The sequence below is a fragment of the Saccostrea echinata genome, unplaced genomic scaffold (genome assembly GCF_033153115.1).
Source record: "Saccostrea echinata isolate AGI-Se365-2 ecotype Australia unplaced genomic scaffold, CSIRO_AGI_Sech_v1 ptg000033l, whole genome shotgun sequence".
NCBI classification, from domain to species: domain Eukaryota; kingdom Metazoa; phylum Mollusca; class Bivalvia; order Ostreida; family Ostreidae; genus Saccostrea; species Saccostrea echinata.
Genome location: NW_026889782.1, coordinates 12,932,444 through 12,950,724, shown reverse-complemented (window position 1 = coordinate 12,950,724; position 18,281 = coordinate 12,932,444). Strand labels below are relative to the sequence as shown.

Here is an 18,281-nt window from a genome sequence, read left to right as displayed (position 1 = left end):
AATCAAATTTTACCATTATGACGTCGTGTCAACAAGTGCATTGTGATTAGTGATTTAGTATTTCTATGGTAACATCTTGTTTTATGTGATTTATCTAGCAAAAAATAAAAGTAGTAAAAGTGTTGAATTATTTCATTACTTTTAAACAGTTTAAAATCTGAGATAATTTTATTTTCTAGAATTGTGAGGAATTGCTTTTTTGTGTTATGTCACAGTAAACTTTCCCCCTATAAATTAGGCACTGCCTCTTTATGCAGCCTTAACAGTACTGTTAAGGTTGTGTCCTGAAGGTGCAAAAAGGTTTCAGTGTTTTCATTTCACCCTTTAGGTCAAATGGTAGTTGACAAAAGACCTTTCTTTTCTATAAAAACTTGGTTTCCTAAACTCCTCATAAATTTTTCGTTGTAGGCAAATCATCTTTTGATCGATGATTTGCCTACTACTAACGAAGGATATTTCCACTTTCTTGCAGACAAAGTAGACAATCCCTGACAATGTACTTTCTTTACTGTACAACTTACACATTAGTGACTTTTTTTTTACTACCAGTGCTGATAAATTTAGAAGAATGCTGACAATCGTATTTGGTGCATATATGATCATACGATAATACTGATAATACTTATGATATTCTACAGTAGAATTTTTTTTTTAATTTAAAATATTTTAGATTGGAATCATAAAAATTATCAAAACCTTTCAATAAATTAGTCATTCGTAATTTTTTTAACGGCGTCTATTCAAGAAATATCCATTTCACAGTGATTTATTCCTCTTGATTGTAAATGATTATTATTTCCCCTTAATTTATCCTCACATATGTTTAATTATGTATATAAAAAAAATGTTCTTTGCATTTTATATTATAAAAGGTAGACAGGTCAAGATATGCAAACCGAGTTACGAAAAAGCAATGTCAAGTACTGTGGGAGCGGAGAAGTAAACTATGGGAATGCAGAAAAGCAGGAAGGCCGAAAGCTGGCGAGTCATACTGACATACACATAAAATCATTGATTTTCCATAACAGAGGCAATCAGCATCCGAAGAAGAGTTTATTATCCTTCTTTTTTTTCCCTTCAAAATTTGGTAATTATGGCTTGTCAAGTTATCAAAATAGATATGCAGCTTATGGCGAAGGTTAAAGTTCCTCAAATGCTAGTCAAACTGCAAGGCTAAAAGAAAAAAAAAGTTGTTAACCAAAGAAAGGTGTTGTGTCATTCGATATACCTGGTAAATATCAAAACCCAAACACCAACCATTCATAATTTATGGTCAAGGTTTATGTTGTCTAAAAGTGGGTCAAACGCCAAGGTCAAGGACAAATAGTCAACATTAATGGAACACAGGGAAGACCTTTGGATTAGAAATACAAACGCAAAATATAAAAGCCCTACTTCCAACTGTTCAAAGTTTATGGCGAAAGTTAATTTTATTTTCAAAAATCTCAGGCACTTGGGGTATGAACCCCCCCCCCCTTTTCCACCAAAAAAATTACCCTAGATGCGGATGATTTAATCGAAATATCTACAAATCGGGGGCACATAAAAATTAAATGGAAACATGAAAAGGAAGAAGAATGTATTACAAATTTATTGATGTATGCAAATTCAATGTTTTGTTATGCTTTAGATAAATAATCAGGCGAAGTTTAAGCGAGGTGAGGCAGACGATTAGAAAAGAGTTGCAAGCCTTCTCTCTTTTTATGTATCAGTCGAAAACGATATATTTAAAAACAGCTTATAGCGACAAAAGGGCTACATTATCGATAACAAATAGTGCATATCAGAATACAAAAATAGGAAAAAGGTGACTAGATCCCAGATTTAAAAAAAAAATGGAAAAGGGGGAGGGGTCCATACCCCAAGTGCCTGTGTCAAAAATAGGTGAAAATATAAGGACAAATGCAAAAAAGTCAAAGATGCTGGTATCCAAAAGAGGGCCTTGTCATATGGAATATCTCGGTGAAATTTGAAAGCCCTAGCACTAACTGTTCAAAAACTTTAGTCAAGGATATTTTTAGTAGGTCAAACTCTAAGGTCAAGGTTTAATGTCAAAAACATTTAGACCTGTGGAAAGATATTGTCACGATGAATACGCATGTGAAGCATGAAAGCCCTAGCACTAATTGTTCAACAGTTATGGCCAAGGTTAAGGTTTGGTAATTTTATGCAAAACTTGGTCATACTCCAACGTCAAGAGGTCAAATATGTTGATACCCAAAGAAAGGCCTTGTCGCATAGAATACTCGTCTTAAATATGAAAGCCATACATTCAACCAATCAAAAGTTATGGGTAAGGTTACAGTATTTCGGACAAAGAGACAAACAGACAGACGGGCGGACAGGACAAAAACTTTATACCCTCGAATCTTCGATTACCGGGGCATCAAAAGTTGCTTGCAAATTACCTGTTCTTGTGCCTACCATTGCATGCTTTAAATGCATATATATGTTACAATGAAATTTCTATAGATAACTTGAATATTTACTTTAGATTACGGTGCAGTCGAAACATTCATTGCATATTTTTAATATATTTTAGTAAGAAAAAACTTACCTCACAGGACAACTTTGCTAAAGTAATAGGTCACTTGACTACAATCTGTGTTGCACATATACAGGTAACCTTAGATAGAAATTGTGAAGTGCCCACAATGTTATTTGGGCTGATAAGCGAATAAGGTTGATAAATGTCATTTATTATCTTATTGCGATATAAGAAGTCGTTACATCTAGATGTCTTTATACTTTATTGAGAGCAGGATTGTTGAATAAATAGCATCTGTATCGATTTCCTTCAATCTAGACAATAAAATATGGAATAATATTTTTTTAAAATATGTATTTATTTTGGTCCAATTAAGCTTGTTTTATATTTATCTTTACTTTTACAAGCCACGATAATAGTCCCACTCGTGACCGGTTATGTCAATTTTGTGTTAGATATACAATGATATATACGATTGTAGACTGTCAATAATTGCTTTCAAGTGTTTTGATACACGGATAGTCATTTCCTACCATTACGCATAGGAAACCATAGGAACACGAATTAAATTTGATTTAAACTAAGAGACAAAGACTAATAATTTGGGAGATGAAAAACCCTTTCAGTCATTGAGTAATCGTATCCAAATATTTCTGGTTCCATTTTAAATTCTCTTGCCAATATTGTCACCAAGTAAATGTGACCCATATTTCTGATTTAATTAGGATTATAAGAAAATAATCCGCTGATTTCATTAATAAATATATATTCTATATATCGTGAATTAGGTAAATTTAATAAGCACTTCTTGCTAAAACAGTTAAATGTCCGTGGTTTGAGAACTTTTTACGAATGCTTTATATGTGTTTTTAAGAAGTGTGTCTTTTAAATTTCTGAAAACATAATGGTCATATTGAACACATTATTTCCTTTAAATAGTTCTATAGTAATAGGCATCAAAACCCTATTTGGAGAAGGTGCATGCATAACAGTCAAACGATCTTCATCCTGGTCATATCCTTAACCACAGAAATAAATTTATTCCAATATATATAGAGAATAATACATGGCAAAATCTGTATCACACCCCATATCAACCCGAGACTCCAATATCAGCCCGAGGGCCGAAGGCCAGAGGGCTGATATTGGTCGAGGGTTGATATGGGGTGTGATACAGATTTTGCCATGTATTGTTGTTTTTATTATATATTTGAAAATAGTGTCAAAAAATCACATATAAACCTGTAAATTAATTAATTCTTAGTAATTGAATATGTTCTTTTTTTCGTTAAATTTCCTTTCTCATTATTTTTTTTCCAAAGGCAATGCATACAGCGATAAGAAATGAAATAATTATAAATTAAACAAATAATTATTTTGAATAGCATAAAATATCTGATGAAAATTTACAGTTTAAATAAAGTTCATAAACAATTAATAGAAAAAGATCCGAGATACTCCGAATGAAAAATACAGAGATGTTCCGGAAAGGTGTAATAAAGGGTGTGATAAAGTGTAAAATAAAGGGTGCTGATACAGGGTATGTAATACAGGGCGCGTGCGTGTGTTCATATCAGGGATGCAAAAATCCTGTATTATTGAACAAATATATAATAAATACATTTATTATTCGGATAAAATTATTTAGGCGTTTTGTAATTCAAATAAATATTTCACATTCCGAACTTAACAGTTTTTCTACATACTTTGTATTTCAAATACCCAGCTTTAAATCTTTAGGTTGCTATTATTTTATGTATGACTCAACTAATGTGCTGAAGTATGTGTTCAAGTATTTTAAACACTTTATTTGAAATCAATATTTCCTATTAAAAATAATTTAATCAGACAACGCATTAGATTTATCATTATCATTTTTTATTATTAAGAATAGCGATTCACTGTACTAGAAATACGTAAAAATATTATCTTAGATAAATACTGATTGATATAATTCCGCGTCAAGGGAATTAACATTAACAAACATTACAAAGAATTAAGAGTTTTATGCTATTGTAATATGCCTTCAGAAAAAAAATATGGATAACTAACCCCACATGTTAAATTTAATATCTTGTTTTTTAATGTATATAAATCATAATATCTTTTGTAGGAATTATTGGGTAACCATTAGTTCGTATCTTTTCTGAAAGTATAAATCTTTAATGGAAATGTAACAATAACGAATAGTAAATAGTGAAGTCATACCAGAAGTTAATTGTTTTTGTCTATATCAAGGGATGAGCTTTGGTAAAAATTCTTTAAAAAAATATTTGATTGGCCACTTCGGAAGAAGATTCACCAAATAGGAATAAGGAAGAAATTCTTCAATTAAAATAGTATATAACAGGAAGAAATGCTTTCCATTAATACACAGTCCCTAACCATTCAATGATTGTTTAATAAGATGTGCTCTGAAATTGATTCTATTTTTTTTCAGGAAGAAATGTTGCTTTTGTTGAGCACCTTAGTTGCAACATTTAGTCGAGCATGTCTCTAAATTTTAATCGAAAACTTACTGGATGTTAAATGATTAAATTATGTTTTAAGAAACATAAAATTTGCTAAAAAATGTATTTTACGTTTTTATATAGATTTTTTTCAATTTTATATTTCAAAGAAACGCGCAATGAGAGAGAAACGGAGATTAATGTAACTTTTTCTCTTTTTATATCTTTCCTTATGATATTTTTGTCTGCTTTGTTACTTCTTCAGCTACTATGTCGGCAAATACCATATTTTGAGTAAAACTGCATAAGGAAACACACTGAAATATGAAATAAATGGAGATAACGAACAGTATTCAAGCTCAAAAGTCCATTAAACATTACAAAATAGGAGCAGAGCAAACACGGACCTCCAAAACATCAGAGGTGTCATGGAGGAATGAGCATCCCCTGCCGACTGGTCACACCCGCAGTGTGCTCCTTGTCATGAGCGGGAAATTACAGAAAAATCCGTCGACAATTCAGTGTGTAAATAATGGCCTAATAATCAGTCAGCATTTGACTCAATGATAAATCGTATTTGCTGACAAGGTCATTGTATCGACCATAGAACTTACGAAATGATGACTTTAAACGAGACTGTTGATATTTTGTTTAATCAACTTGTTTGTCAATAACTTACCTCGTTTTAGAAATATCTGATGTTTCAGACTTTGAGATAATATTTACATTTTCTTAGCGAGACCCAATCTAGTTGGAAATTACGAAAACGGACCGGCAACTATTTTTGAATTTTTAATATAAATTTGTATGTACAATGCTGAGAAAAATTAGACTTAAATTTTGTTACCTTGCCTTGATTGTAGTGGAATGGGGAGAATTACAAAATATGGATAATTTTTCATGGTTTTATACACATGCTAAAACTACATGAAAACAATGGTATCGATAAATTAAAAATAAACTAAATGGTGAATTTGTTTTGCTTTTCACATATATTATGTAATATCCATTCCTCATTTAAAGAATGAAAAGAAAAGTGGGGATAGCCTTTATTGTTGTGAAAAGGGGGCATATCAAAATACAAAAAATAGGACTTATTATATTTAAGACACCTTATAAAGTCGCAGTAGGTTTACATAATATCAAGAAGTAATTGATATAGTGCATATGTTTCTCAAAATTTAATGCTCTTTACATTATGAAAGAATTTTCTCTCCAGTCGGTATTTTGTCTAACGCAAAACGTTCAACTTATTTTACGTGGAAAAAAGAAGAAGAAAGGGGGCCGGGGGGGGGGGGGTTAAAAGGCAATAAAATTACAACGTTTTTTAATATGCAGGAAACTGAAGTATTTCTTCTTGGTTGCATTTAGATGACTCGTAGAATTCTTTTTTAAAAAGTCAATCTACTGCACGCATACTTAAGTTATCAACAAAATTGGTAAATAAACATTTTCAAGAAGAACATGGAGAAAGACTACATGTCTTTACTTACAGTTCTTATACTCAAAAATTCACATAAAATAAGATAAAACTTATAGATATCTCCTTAGAAATTCACAATATATCAAAATAAATTATATTTCAAAGTTTGTTTTTAATCAAAACATTTATTTATTAAAGCACAAGAACTGATAGAAATGCAAGAATGAGTGAGCTTTCAACACGCACAGTCAAGACGTACCAGGAATGCAAAATAGCGAAATATTTTAACGCAATTTGACGTCATTTTAACTGTGACGTTCAATTGTGACGGCAATCAAGGATACTGTGACGAGTGTGAAACAACGCTGCGTGAAAACGTTTGCGCAAACTCAGTAGATTGGGCCTCGTTAAATACCTCGACTCAGCCATACATAGTCATGAATAGTTACAAAAGTAAATATATTATATTATTATATAAAATATTTGGTAAAAGTCGATATGAAATAAAACTGCAATCTCTTTCAAAATTTCTCTGTTTTTAAAGTACTAAACTACAACGGAATTTACATTATATTTCTGTTTCACACTTGGATGTTTTACTTACTAAAGACGATAATGGCCAACTTCAACTAAACTGTATGACAAGCGGTATGACTTCGGTTTTTCCATTGTCAACTTCCTTCATTTAAATAATAATATTCCAGCATCACCTGCATCTGATGTTTATGTCTCCAAACTGATTCGATACGCAAGAGCATGTTCTGAGTACGATCAAACTCCTGAAAATCAAGTTGAGGTTACAAAGATTTTAACAATCTCGTCTAAAGTCATTTTTTGGCAAATTCTACGGCCATTATAATGAATGAATACAGACTAGCTTGGGGTCGAATTGTTTCTGACATGTTCTATGCCATTTGTTAGGTGTTTGCTTTTATACTAGATTTGATTATGGAGTTCTGCGTCTACCTGATCAATATATAAGGCTCACATCGGGTGTGACAGGATGCTTACTCCTCCAGGGCATTTGATCCCACTTGTGGTGTGTCCAGTGCTCCGTGTCTTTGCCCTGTTTACGATTTTTTTAGATTGATAGTATTGTGTTATCATCACATTTAACACTTGCTTAACAAGTCAATATACATGTACTAAATGTAAACATCAAATACACTGCATGCATACCCTATATCTATGTTACGTATTGATGTCGATGATTTTTGTAGTTGCTGCTGCATATAGATTGCAAAATATTTACATTTCCGAATATTTTCCCTTAAGATTCTTATAAAATTAGAAAAAAAGTTCACTTTCTCATGAACGACCGTAGGGTGAGTAAGAATATTTCCATTGTGACGTAATTGAAGTAAAAATTAGTGCAACCTTTATTTTTCAAAAATGATCGTTGACAAAAATATGTGGCAAGTCATCAGAAAAATTATGCATATATAAGATATGAGTTAAATATTTGAGATGTCATGAGGTACATCAGCTAAAACGCTTCACGCCCGCATATTTATCATTACGCGCTAACACGTTGTTTCTCATTTCCCTCCTGAATTCTCAAAAAAAATAACTCATTTCTTAAATAAATGTGATTTAAAGGGATAAAACATATCCTTGTGTCTCTCAGAGATATAATATTTTCAAATCAAAATTTACTGGTTCTAACAAGTAAATATTTTACGTTTCAGCACTTTCATTTCTTCCATCATAACGAGTTACATTTATATCTGATAAACGATCATTCTTGGGAGTATTTCTTACTCTATATATATATATATATATATATATATATATATATATATATATATATATATATATATATATGTCAACAATTAACTAGTGATATGGCAATTTTAAAACCTGTTTTCATAACTTTTATGTTGATTAGATGTAATATTAAATGTGAATTATAAAATATTAAAAAGATACGCATTGATGGCAACAGATTGGTCATTCAAATATTTTAGAGGAAGGGGTGGTTAATTAAAATCCATAATGCAAAACCTTAGATAATGGAAGGAATTCAAATCACACCCAAAACTCAACAACTCAAAAATTTCGACTGACAGCTTTCCTACATGTATCCCGACGGCTATCAAATGGAATTTCATGTCATTCTTAACGAACAATTCTATGGCTCCCGGAAGAAGTGGGCCAATTATTGATTGTTATTATATATGTATGAATAAAAGACGGAATCCACTTTGTAAGGCCTACGTGAAGAATATCGACCATGTATTTGAAAGAAACGGGATGAGATCGAAAATAAATTAACGTCAGTTTTGTGAAAGCATGTTTAGAGAATTAATTGATTGTTACTTGATGAGATATTAATAGTATGCTGACTGAATTAGTTTTATACTTCCTGATCTAAAATATGTAGAATTGATGCTGATAGTGCTACATCAAAAAAATTATTATTGTAATTTTAGAAAAACATTTTGACAATTATACAATTTATTTTCATAAAATGTTTAATTAATATAGACATCCTCATTAAGTGTAGAAAGCATATCTCCGTATTTGTGCTGAAACTGCTGATAATTTGAAATCGAAAGTGAATTAATGATAAGTATAGGCGTTTCTATTCAATTGAGCTAATAAAATGCAACAGAAGTATATATTTTATATGAAGAAACTTAAAATTTATTTTCTTATATATACTAAGTACACGCAACATTTTAAAGCTAGTGCACATAATGACGTCATATTATGACGTCATTTTTCTTTAATCACTCAAGATAATAAAACACATCAACAAAACAGCGTCGGTCCAATTACATCTATTTAATTTTATTTAAATAATTTATAATATTAAGAAGAATATTTTATATTGATGAAATGGCTGCAAAAATCCTATGCACTTTCTCAATTGACAAAAATTTTAGATAACTTACACCGGATGTGAATATTTACCCTGATTCAAATCAAAAGCTTTACGGATAGTACATGTAACAAAATAATTACACTGTCGAGATTTGTGCAGCAATATCATAAATCCTTGGAATATCTTGCGTCTATTTATACCCGGTTTCTGTAAAACAATGTAAATTATGCCCTTGCGTAGAAGCTATTTTGTTGATGTTCCTTATAAGCATGTGTAGTAGAGGACAATGACGTCATAATATGTACTGGCTATCACATGTCCTGGGTACCAAGATTGTATTAGAAAACAAGTTTTAACTTTTTCTGTGTAACAGGTATAGTCCTTATGCGTTTTACTTACATGTAGTTACATGTAATTTACATAGAAACTCTATACTTAGCCTTAACTCCCTTGCGATGCAGCGTCCATTTTCAGATTACATTGATTCCGATAATTCTTCTCTTTATTACGTTCAGTCTATCCTCACGTTTAAATTCCACCCAGCATATGGTAAAAACCTATTGACCTTGCAAAATTTCATTTTACCCCATTTATCTTCAAATTTCTGCTTTCAATAGTTAACATATTTTGGACGCCTAATGCGATTGTCTAATGAATTCCAATTCTAATGTATTGACTGATTCAATAATGCCCTTCTAGAATACATATATTTAAAAAAAAATTATTTGTAAATTCATTTATTCAAAGATTTTTTTATTTTTACAGAATTATCTTAAGAATACATCAAATGTGATCCTTAATCATTACATATTATGTCCAATCTATCAAAGATGTACACGCTCTGTATCATATATGTTAAACATACAATGAATATATGGTATAAATTGGATGCTTAGAATAGTTATTGTTTGTTAGCAATAAGAGTAAACTAGTGCTAATTTTAACGGAGACATTTACATATGTTCCCCCAAACGCTTCCTTCTCCCTTTCGGTGCCTCTTCCCTAAAAGTTTTATTACAATCGGCAAAATCATTTTTAGCAATAAACTAAGACAGATTGCACCTTTTTTAAAAAAAAATCTCAGATGTATGTTTTTATAGTGCCGTATAATGTATATCTTTTCTTAAATTTCAACGTACTAGTATTAAAGATAGATACTGCCTATTAAGTATTAGCCAATCAGAATTGAATCCCGGTGCATGCATGTTCCTGTAATCAATTTTGATAGCACCATAATATAGGAATTCCTTATACCTATCAATATTCTTAGTTTCCTCCTGTTTTATTGAAAACTAAAGTTTCAGCCAATCCATTTGCAAAACACATCCATACAAATTTTTAAATTTTTTTTCGCATATTACATATGGCAGAATCTTTACAATATATACCTTTATTTTAAGTTCAAAGTATTTTGTCAAAAAGCAGGTAAGTTATTACGATTTTTCCTTCAGCTAATCAGAGCGAAGGGCACGCACATGCGCGTGGGATCATACTTATTTGGCCATATCATCCCTACTAATTTATATTAATATTCCGAGTTTCAAAGAATTTCATCAACAAAATCAACAAAAGTTACGACTTTATAAACTATAACAGTCATCCCACCACGTGCATGCTTGTTCACTGAAAAGGATCTTTGTTCCGCACAACACAAAACATGCCTTTTAACCCTTAAAAGGTTCATCTAAACTAGATGAGTAGATATAGAACACTCGCGGGCACAAATATACCGGAGAAGAAAGTAGAGAAAAATAAGAAAAACAAACAATAGACATGGACATCTGATACGATGCCCCGTCTACTTTGCTGTATATCCTCCATCCACCGGAATAGCTGTCCCTGTCATGTTGTCTGCCGCTGGTGAGCAAAGGAAAATCACGAATTCAGCAACCTGTCAAAAAGTATGATACAACAGCTTACCACAAAGAAAAAAAAATGAAAATGACCAAGCATCTGTCAAAACTATAACAAAATTATAAACAAGCGATAAATCATATAAATAAAGATATTAAAACATTATTGAAATAACCATTTTTTTTTTTTTTTTTTGTACAAATTGTTTATCTTTATCATCTTACATGAAAATATTTCAAAGTTTAAACATTCATATCAATATTTAAAACTTGTGAAAAAAGATTGATCCACCCCTTTGTTCTACACTGCGCGACTAACAAGTCAGTGACGTCATACATTATTCAATAGTGTAGTTAGAACAACTACAGGTTACTTACACTGTCAACTTTATTATATGAAAGAAAGGATTGTCAGTCCATTTTGAAGTATTTAGTCAATGAGGAGACGAAATCATAATTTTGACTTGGATATAAGCAGTACTATTTTGCATTGATATCTTTTATCACTTGCAAAGGCTTTTGTAACATCATAGTATTCTTTTTTCGAACTAGGAAAAAGTAAACATATAGCTTTTTATAACAATGTATAACGATTTCTTGTGCAATTTTGTAGTAATCTTCACATTTTGACATTTCTACAGTTAATTATTAAAATGAAGGACTCCGGTTCAGTTGTAAATTTCGTAAAATTGATTGATATATTTTTTTCTCACGAATGAGTTTTTGTCGTTAAAGTTTTCTCAAGTACCTTATTCATACAAACTATACGCAGTGTGGAATAAACATCTTGCTAAATGAATTAAATGAATTAAACTCAATTCATATTGTAAAATATTTGAAGAAATGCATATCTTCATATATATCATTTTTATTTGTACTCAAAATCCCGAGCTTTTGACTCAGTAATGGGCCCGTAAGCATGAAAAATCAAAACTTTATATAGACACAGTACGGTGCAATATTTGTGCGTCGATATCTTTAAAATGAATTTAAATTAGTCAAGAAATCTGATGAAAGAAGTGCTTAAAGATATGTAGGACATACTATATTAGTATTTTTAAAATATAAAATAAAAATGATTGACAGGAATTTTTAAGCTCAAGGTCCTACTCCTCCTTAAATTCTTGCTCACTGTGTAAGACATGTATATATCATGTATATATCTTGTTATACAGAGCTGCTTATCTCTTGTATTGTACGAACATCTACAGAGTATACTTGAATGTGTAGAGCCTCCTGTATCTTGTACTTGCATCCGTAACTATTGCGATGAAACAAGATCAAAATCGTTTTAAAGCTAAAAAGTGTGGAGGCTTTGGGAAAAAACTATGGAACTTGTTCTCATTTGTGTAAATCAGCTGTGGATACTTAAAAATTCCAAGGAACTTTTGGAAAATTTGAAATCACAAGATTTTACCAAAATCAACAGCTTCAAAACTTACGACTTTTCAACTTTATACACAACCATTCCCCACAATGACTTAGTCCAGGCTTTTTGTTATAATTGGCAGTTGCTTTTTCAGTAAATATGGAACTCGTACAAATAGTTACCTTGTCATTGGTCATTTGCAAACTTATTATGTTAAAAAACATTCTGATTGTACACACAACTACTCATAAGTTGACATTAAAAAGATGCTTGAGTTTTTGATTGACAATATCTATGTGGTTTTTGGAGACCAGGTCTTCCAACAATCTATTGGAATTCCCATGGGTACCAATTGCAACCCGTTATTAGCAGACCTTTTTTGTATTCATATGAAGCAGAATTTGTCCAAAATCTTGTACGTGAAAAGAAGAAAACACTTGCTGTGGCCTTCAACTCGACATTTAGATATATCGACGATGTATTGTCAATTAACAATGGCTATTTCCATTCTTATGTCGATACGATATATCCTGGTGAGCTTGAGATAAAAGATACCAGAGAGTCTGACACATCTGTTTCATATTTGGATATGTTACTTGAAAAAAGACGTTAATGGTAATCTAATAACCAAGCTTTATGATAAACGTGATGACTTTAACTTTTCAATCGTCAACTTCCCTTACTTATGCAGCAATATACCTTCATCACCTGCATACGGGGTATATATCTCTCAGTTGATTCGATGCGCAAGCGCATGCTCTACGTATGTACAATTTCTTAAACGAGGTAAATTATTGACAAATAAGTTGATGAAACAAGAATATCAGCTGTCTTGCTTAAAGTCATTATTTCGTAAGTTCTATGGTCGATACAATGACCTTGTCAGCAAATACTATTTATCATTGAGTCAAATGCTGACTGACGTTTTTCATACTAATTGTTAGGCAATTATTTACACACTGAATTGTCGACGGATTTTTCCGTTATTTCCCGATCATGACAAGGAGCACACGGCGGGTGTGACCGGTCGGCAGGGGATGCTCACTCCTCCATGGCACCTGATCCCACCTCTGATGTTTGGAGGTCCGTGTTTGCTCTGATCCTACTTTGTATTGTTTAATGGACTTTTGAGCTTGAATACTGTTCGTTTTCTCCATATATTTCATTTCATTTAGTGCATATTTACTTCAACATCACTCTTTTTAAAAGACATATACCTGAGCAGGTGTAGTATTCTTATTTGTAGGATTCCATTTTGCAAGTCTCTCCTGAAATAAATTTTAAGCATACTTAAAGAATAACATAATGAAGGACTGATTGTGTTTCTGGATGAGACGTTTCATTCAAAATCAAGCCACGTGTTTCAATGCATAAACTGCTTTTCAGAAACATGATTTACAAGCATGTATGTTTTACCAGACACTTTTCACGACTTTCGCCAGATTTCTCTTGCCGGGAAATTAGTACAGGTGTAACAACTACAAAATATGGGTATCAAGGTTAACATAATCTATACCAATGAAAACAAAACCATGTATGCTCTACATTACTTTGACAGTATTAGTTTCAATATTCAATGAATACAACTGTCAATGGTAGAATAAGTTCAAAATTTAACTATTAGGAAGAAATGAGTTTAGTGAAGCACAGCTGATTGCTTAATGTCGCAGACTAATTGAAAGTCTAATAAATGCACAGGAAGAAACTCTGTCATTCAGTTAACTGAAAGTTGACTGAAAGTCTACTGAAAGGTGACTGATTGGCAGAGCTCTGCCATTCAGTGATCATTCCAGACCTTTCAGTGACCATTCAGTTGACTGAATGGTGTATTTTCATCCTGTTATATGTCTCTTTTATTACAGGCATTTTCAAATTTAATTAATTAAAAACTATTCACCTATTATTCGGGATAAGGTGTAGTAATATGGCATTTAAGTTTATTATTACTATATCGCGAATAATATAAGCGATGCAAAATTTTTAAATGCGTTGTAAGCGGCCTGGTCTTTAATAAGAATAAAATATGTGAACGTCATCCTGTTGGTACGATGGCCGATATGAGCCGTCAAATTACAAGTAAGAGTAACTCTATTATGTACGCAAAATTAATTGACTTTAGCAGTAATACCTGTATCATTTTGTACATGTACATCTTTGTCAATGACAAAACGCTTGTATTTGCAATATGAATTTGTACATGTTCAAATCTTGAAACAAAATACATTTGAAACTACTTATCATTCCTCAGAATTGGGGAGATTATCTGTAAAATAAGACAGGGTTTAAAACAAAAACACATGTGTCTGGTTTTCTTCTTTTCTCCTTTTTTTTTTTTTTTTCTTTTTTTTTTTTTTTTTTTTTTTTTTTTTTTTTTTTGGTTGAATAAATGCTGTATTCCTAATTTTTAATAATCATAAAGCGCAGCGAGATTATTTTTACTTTCAGATACGTCGTCTGAGACCTCAACATTCAAATTTTTCCATCAAAGAAAATTTTGTAAGTGTCTTTATTCAGATTCTTCGTGTTTTGGTTTGATTGTAATTTCCTTATCGACAACGCAATATTAAAATTCATTCGTAGGTCCCAAAATACTGGTTAAAGATTCCAGAGACAATGTAGCTGCATCTCTAGTATTTCCCTTCCCTTCAGATGAAAGATTGTCGCTTGATGATCTGCGTAAATAAGAACTTTGTTTATTTTTCATTCTACTCTTTTCCTTGTTCCATTAATATTTTTTCTCCTTTATTTTTTTTTTTCATTGGAACAAGGAAAATAATAGAATGAGGAAATGAATGAACTTCGTACTTAAAGATTCAGCTTCATTTTCTCTGGAATCTTTAACTAGTATTTGAGGCCTAAGAATGAATATCTATATTACGTTGTCGTGAAAGAGGTTTAAATCAAACAAAACCACGAGGAATCTGAATAAAGACACTTACAAAATATTCTTTGATGGAAAAATCTGAGAGTCGTGATCTCATACGACGTATGTGAATGTACAAACAGTCTTGCTCTTTCTAATATCATTAAAATAAGATTTATTTAACATCCCCTCCAAAATGAAAAAAAAAGCAAAAACGTATTTTTGTTTAAAACCCTTTCTAAGTTTACAGATAATCTCCCCAATAAATCTGAGGAATGTTAAGTAGTTTCAAATCTATATTGTCTCAAGATTTGTACATGTACAAATTCATATTACAAGTACAAGCGTTTTGTCAGTGACAAAGATGTACAAAATGATACAGGTATTACTGCTAAAGTCAATTAATTCTGCGTACATAATAGAGTTACTCTTACTTATAATTTGACGGCTCATATCGGCCATCGTATGTTGGATAACCTTGCTGAAGGAAATGTCGACAGATAAAATAAAGCACTTTGGTCTTAATTTTTCCATCCATGAGTGATCACCGTTCACGGTAGCTCAGTCGGTAGAGCGCTCGCTCCGTGATCGGGAGGTCGTGAGTTCAAATCTCGGCCGCGACAGACCTAAGTCGATAAAAAATAGGTAGCAACTGTTCCTTCGCCATGCGCTCGGCACTTTGGAGTGAAAGTTGCGGGTCTTTCGGATGAGACCTTAAAAACCGAGGCCCCGTGTCACGGCAGGCGTTGGCACGATAAAGATCCCTCACTGCTCAATGGCCCTGAGTGCCGAGTAAAGGTCAAAAATTTGAAGCCCTTCACCGGTATATGGTGACGTCTCTATATGAGTGAAAAATTCTCGAATGGGACGTAAAACAATATACAATCCATGAGTGATCTTTAAAACATTTCAGCACGTTCTTTTATTATTGTTTAAAGAACTCTTTCTTATTTTGTTGTCTTCAAGTTTTTGGGGAGTGGGGGAAGACGGTATAGAATTAAGCAAATTGTCTTTCGATTCAACTTTTTAAACTTACAGTTTGTATCCATTATACAGGGGCAAATGCTGTTACAAGTCACTCTATGTGGTGCTGCCTCCACTGCAATGGCCTTTTATTTAATAAAAAAATATTTTACGTACGATACAATATTGTTTACTTTCCAATAGAATGTATAAATAGCGATACAAAGCTAATCATAATTATTGTCTGGAAGAGAGAAAGACTGTTTGACAGGTACACTCAAACGCATGCTCAAACGGATGCACACACACACACACACACACACACACACACACAGAGAGAGAGAGAGAGAGAGAGAGAGAGAGAGAGAGAGACAATGTCGATGGCAGATAGATAAGTAGTATTTATTGGGGTCTGAAGAGAGAAAGACTGCTTGACAGGTACACAGAAACTCATGCAAAGAGAGAGAGAAGGATACACAAAGTCTATGGCAAATAGATAAGTAAGTAATATTTACTGGGGTCATGAAGAGAGAAAGACTGCTAGACAGGTATACACAAGCGCATGCAAAGAGGTTTAAACAGTCAGCCCTTAAACCTTCAAAATAAACATTTTGATATAGTAGCCCCTGTGAATCCTCAACGGTTACAACATTGGCTCTCGGAATACAATAAAAGAGACAGAAAATTTTTAGTTGATGGCTTCACAGAGGGTTTTAAAATTCCCTTTCAATGTGTTTGTGAGCAGAGGTTTTGTAAAAACTTAAAATCAGCCGATCAAATTTCATCTACCCTTGAAGAAAAAAATAAATAAAGAGGTTAGTTGTTATCGAGCAGCTGGACCTTTCAAAAATGCTCCGTTCAAAAAGTTTCGCCATTATGTTTAGTGCCCAAAAAACAAGAAGGGAATTTAGAGTGATATATAATTTATCTTATCCAGAGGGTCATTCTATCAACTGTGCATTTGGCACATTTTATTGCGTTTTGTTTTCAAAGTGATATCGCAGCATCATTTTGGTTCTTAGTTTTAATTTCAAAGTTCAAGGTTTTGAAGATCCATCAACAGGGATATCAAAAGCTAAAGGCTATAGGAAGCGATACAAGATTGCCCATAACAACATCAATTCTAAAAACTGCTGCCGACTTCTCTGCACAAGTTAGGCATTTCAACGTATCAATGTAATATGTTAAGAGCAATGTATTTGCTGGCTTTTCATGCCTTTTAAGGGTTGGTGATATACCAGTTTCGTCTTCTACAGACAGTAAAATGTATTGTAAAATGTATTAACTCTTGCAAATGTTAAACTCGTCTTAGGTAAATTACGTTCTTGTGAATTTCACGAGATTACAATGGATAATTTCAAACATCTTGCAGGCAAACTCATCCCTACACTGATTCTACAAAGAAACGAATCTGACGATCATTTTTGTCTTGTGCAGGCTATTCAGCTATTTTTTACTCTTAGAGGCCAGTCACCAGGTCCTTCGTTTGCATATTCAAATGGCGATGGATTACTAAGACAGCAATTTACAATTTTTTTTTTTTTTTGCAAATGTCTCTCAGATGGCAGGACTTAATACGAGTCATTATAAGGATCACAGTTTTCGAAAAAAGCTGCGACCTGTGTTGCAGCAATGGGGATTTCAGAGGAGAAAATCAAACGAATGGGAAGATGGCATTCCGATGCTTTTACGAACTACATAAGGATTCCTGTGCTACATATTCAGATTAACGTGATCATGGGGTTAGAGGCCTCTGATCAAATAGTACCAATTGATAGTTCATCCCTTTTTTTCTTTGTAAGCTTTTAGGCGAAGGTCAGCAGGTTTTTGAACAGCAATTTTTCTTTCGGTGAATCTGTCAATATATATGTAGCTTAACATATGTTGCTAAAGATGATTTGTTTTATTACATTTGAAACTTGTCACTGGGTCATGGGGAAATGAGCCTCTGACTTCATAATGGCAAATGTAGCGTTGCATGAGAGCTTATTGTCACTTTTTGCTACATGAATAATAACCAAGTCATAAGGACAAGGGCCTATGAC

At 32.5% G+C, this 18,281-nt stretch overlaps 1 long non-coding RNA gene across 1 annotated transcript; it reads right to left on the bottom strand.

Moving 5' to 3' along the window:
- Positions 1 to 10,008: 10,008 nt before the first annotated feature.
- On the bottom strand, positions 10,009 to 16,385 carry LOC133198996 (uncharacterized). Its single transcript, XR_009722708.1, has 4 exons — positions 16,310 to 16,385; positions 13,827 to 13,888; positions 13,628 to 13,678; positions 10,009 to 11,079 (listed from the first exon to the last, which is right to left on the bottom strand). It is a non-coding gene; the product is annotated as an uncharacterized LOC133198996 (long non-coding RNA).
- Positions 16,386 to 18,281: the final 1,896 nt, after the last annotated feature.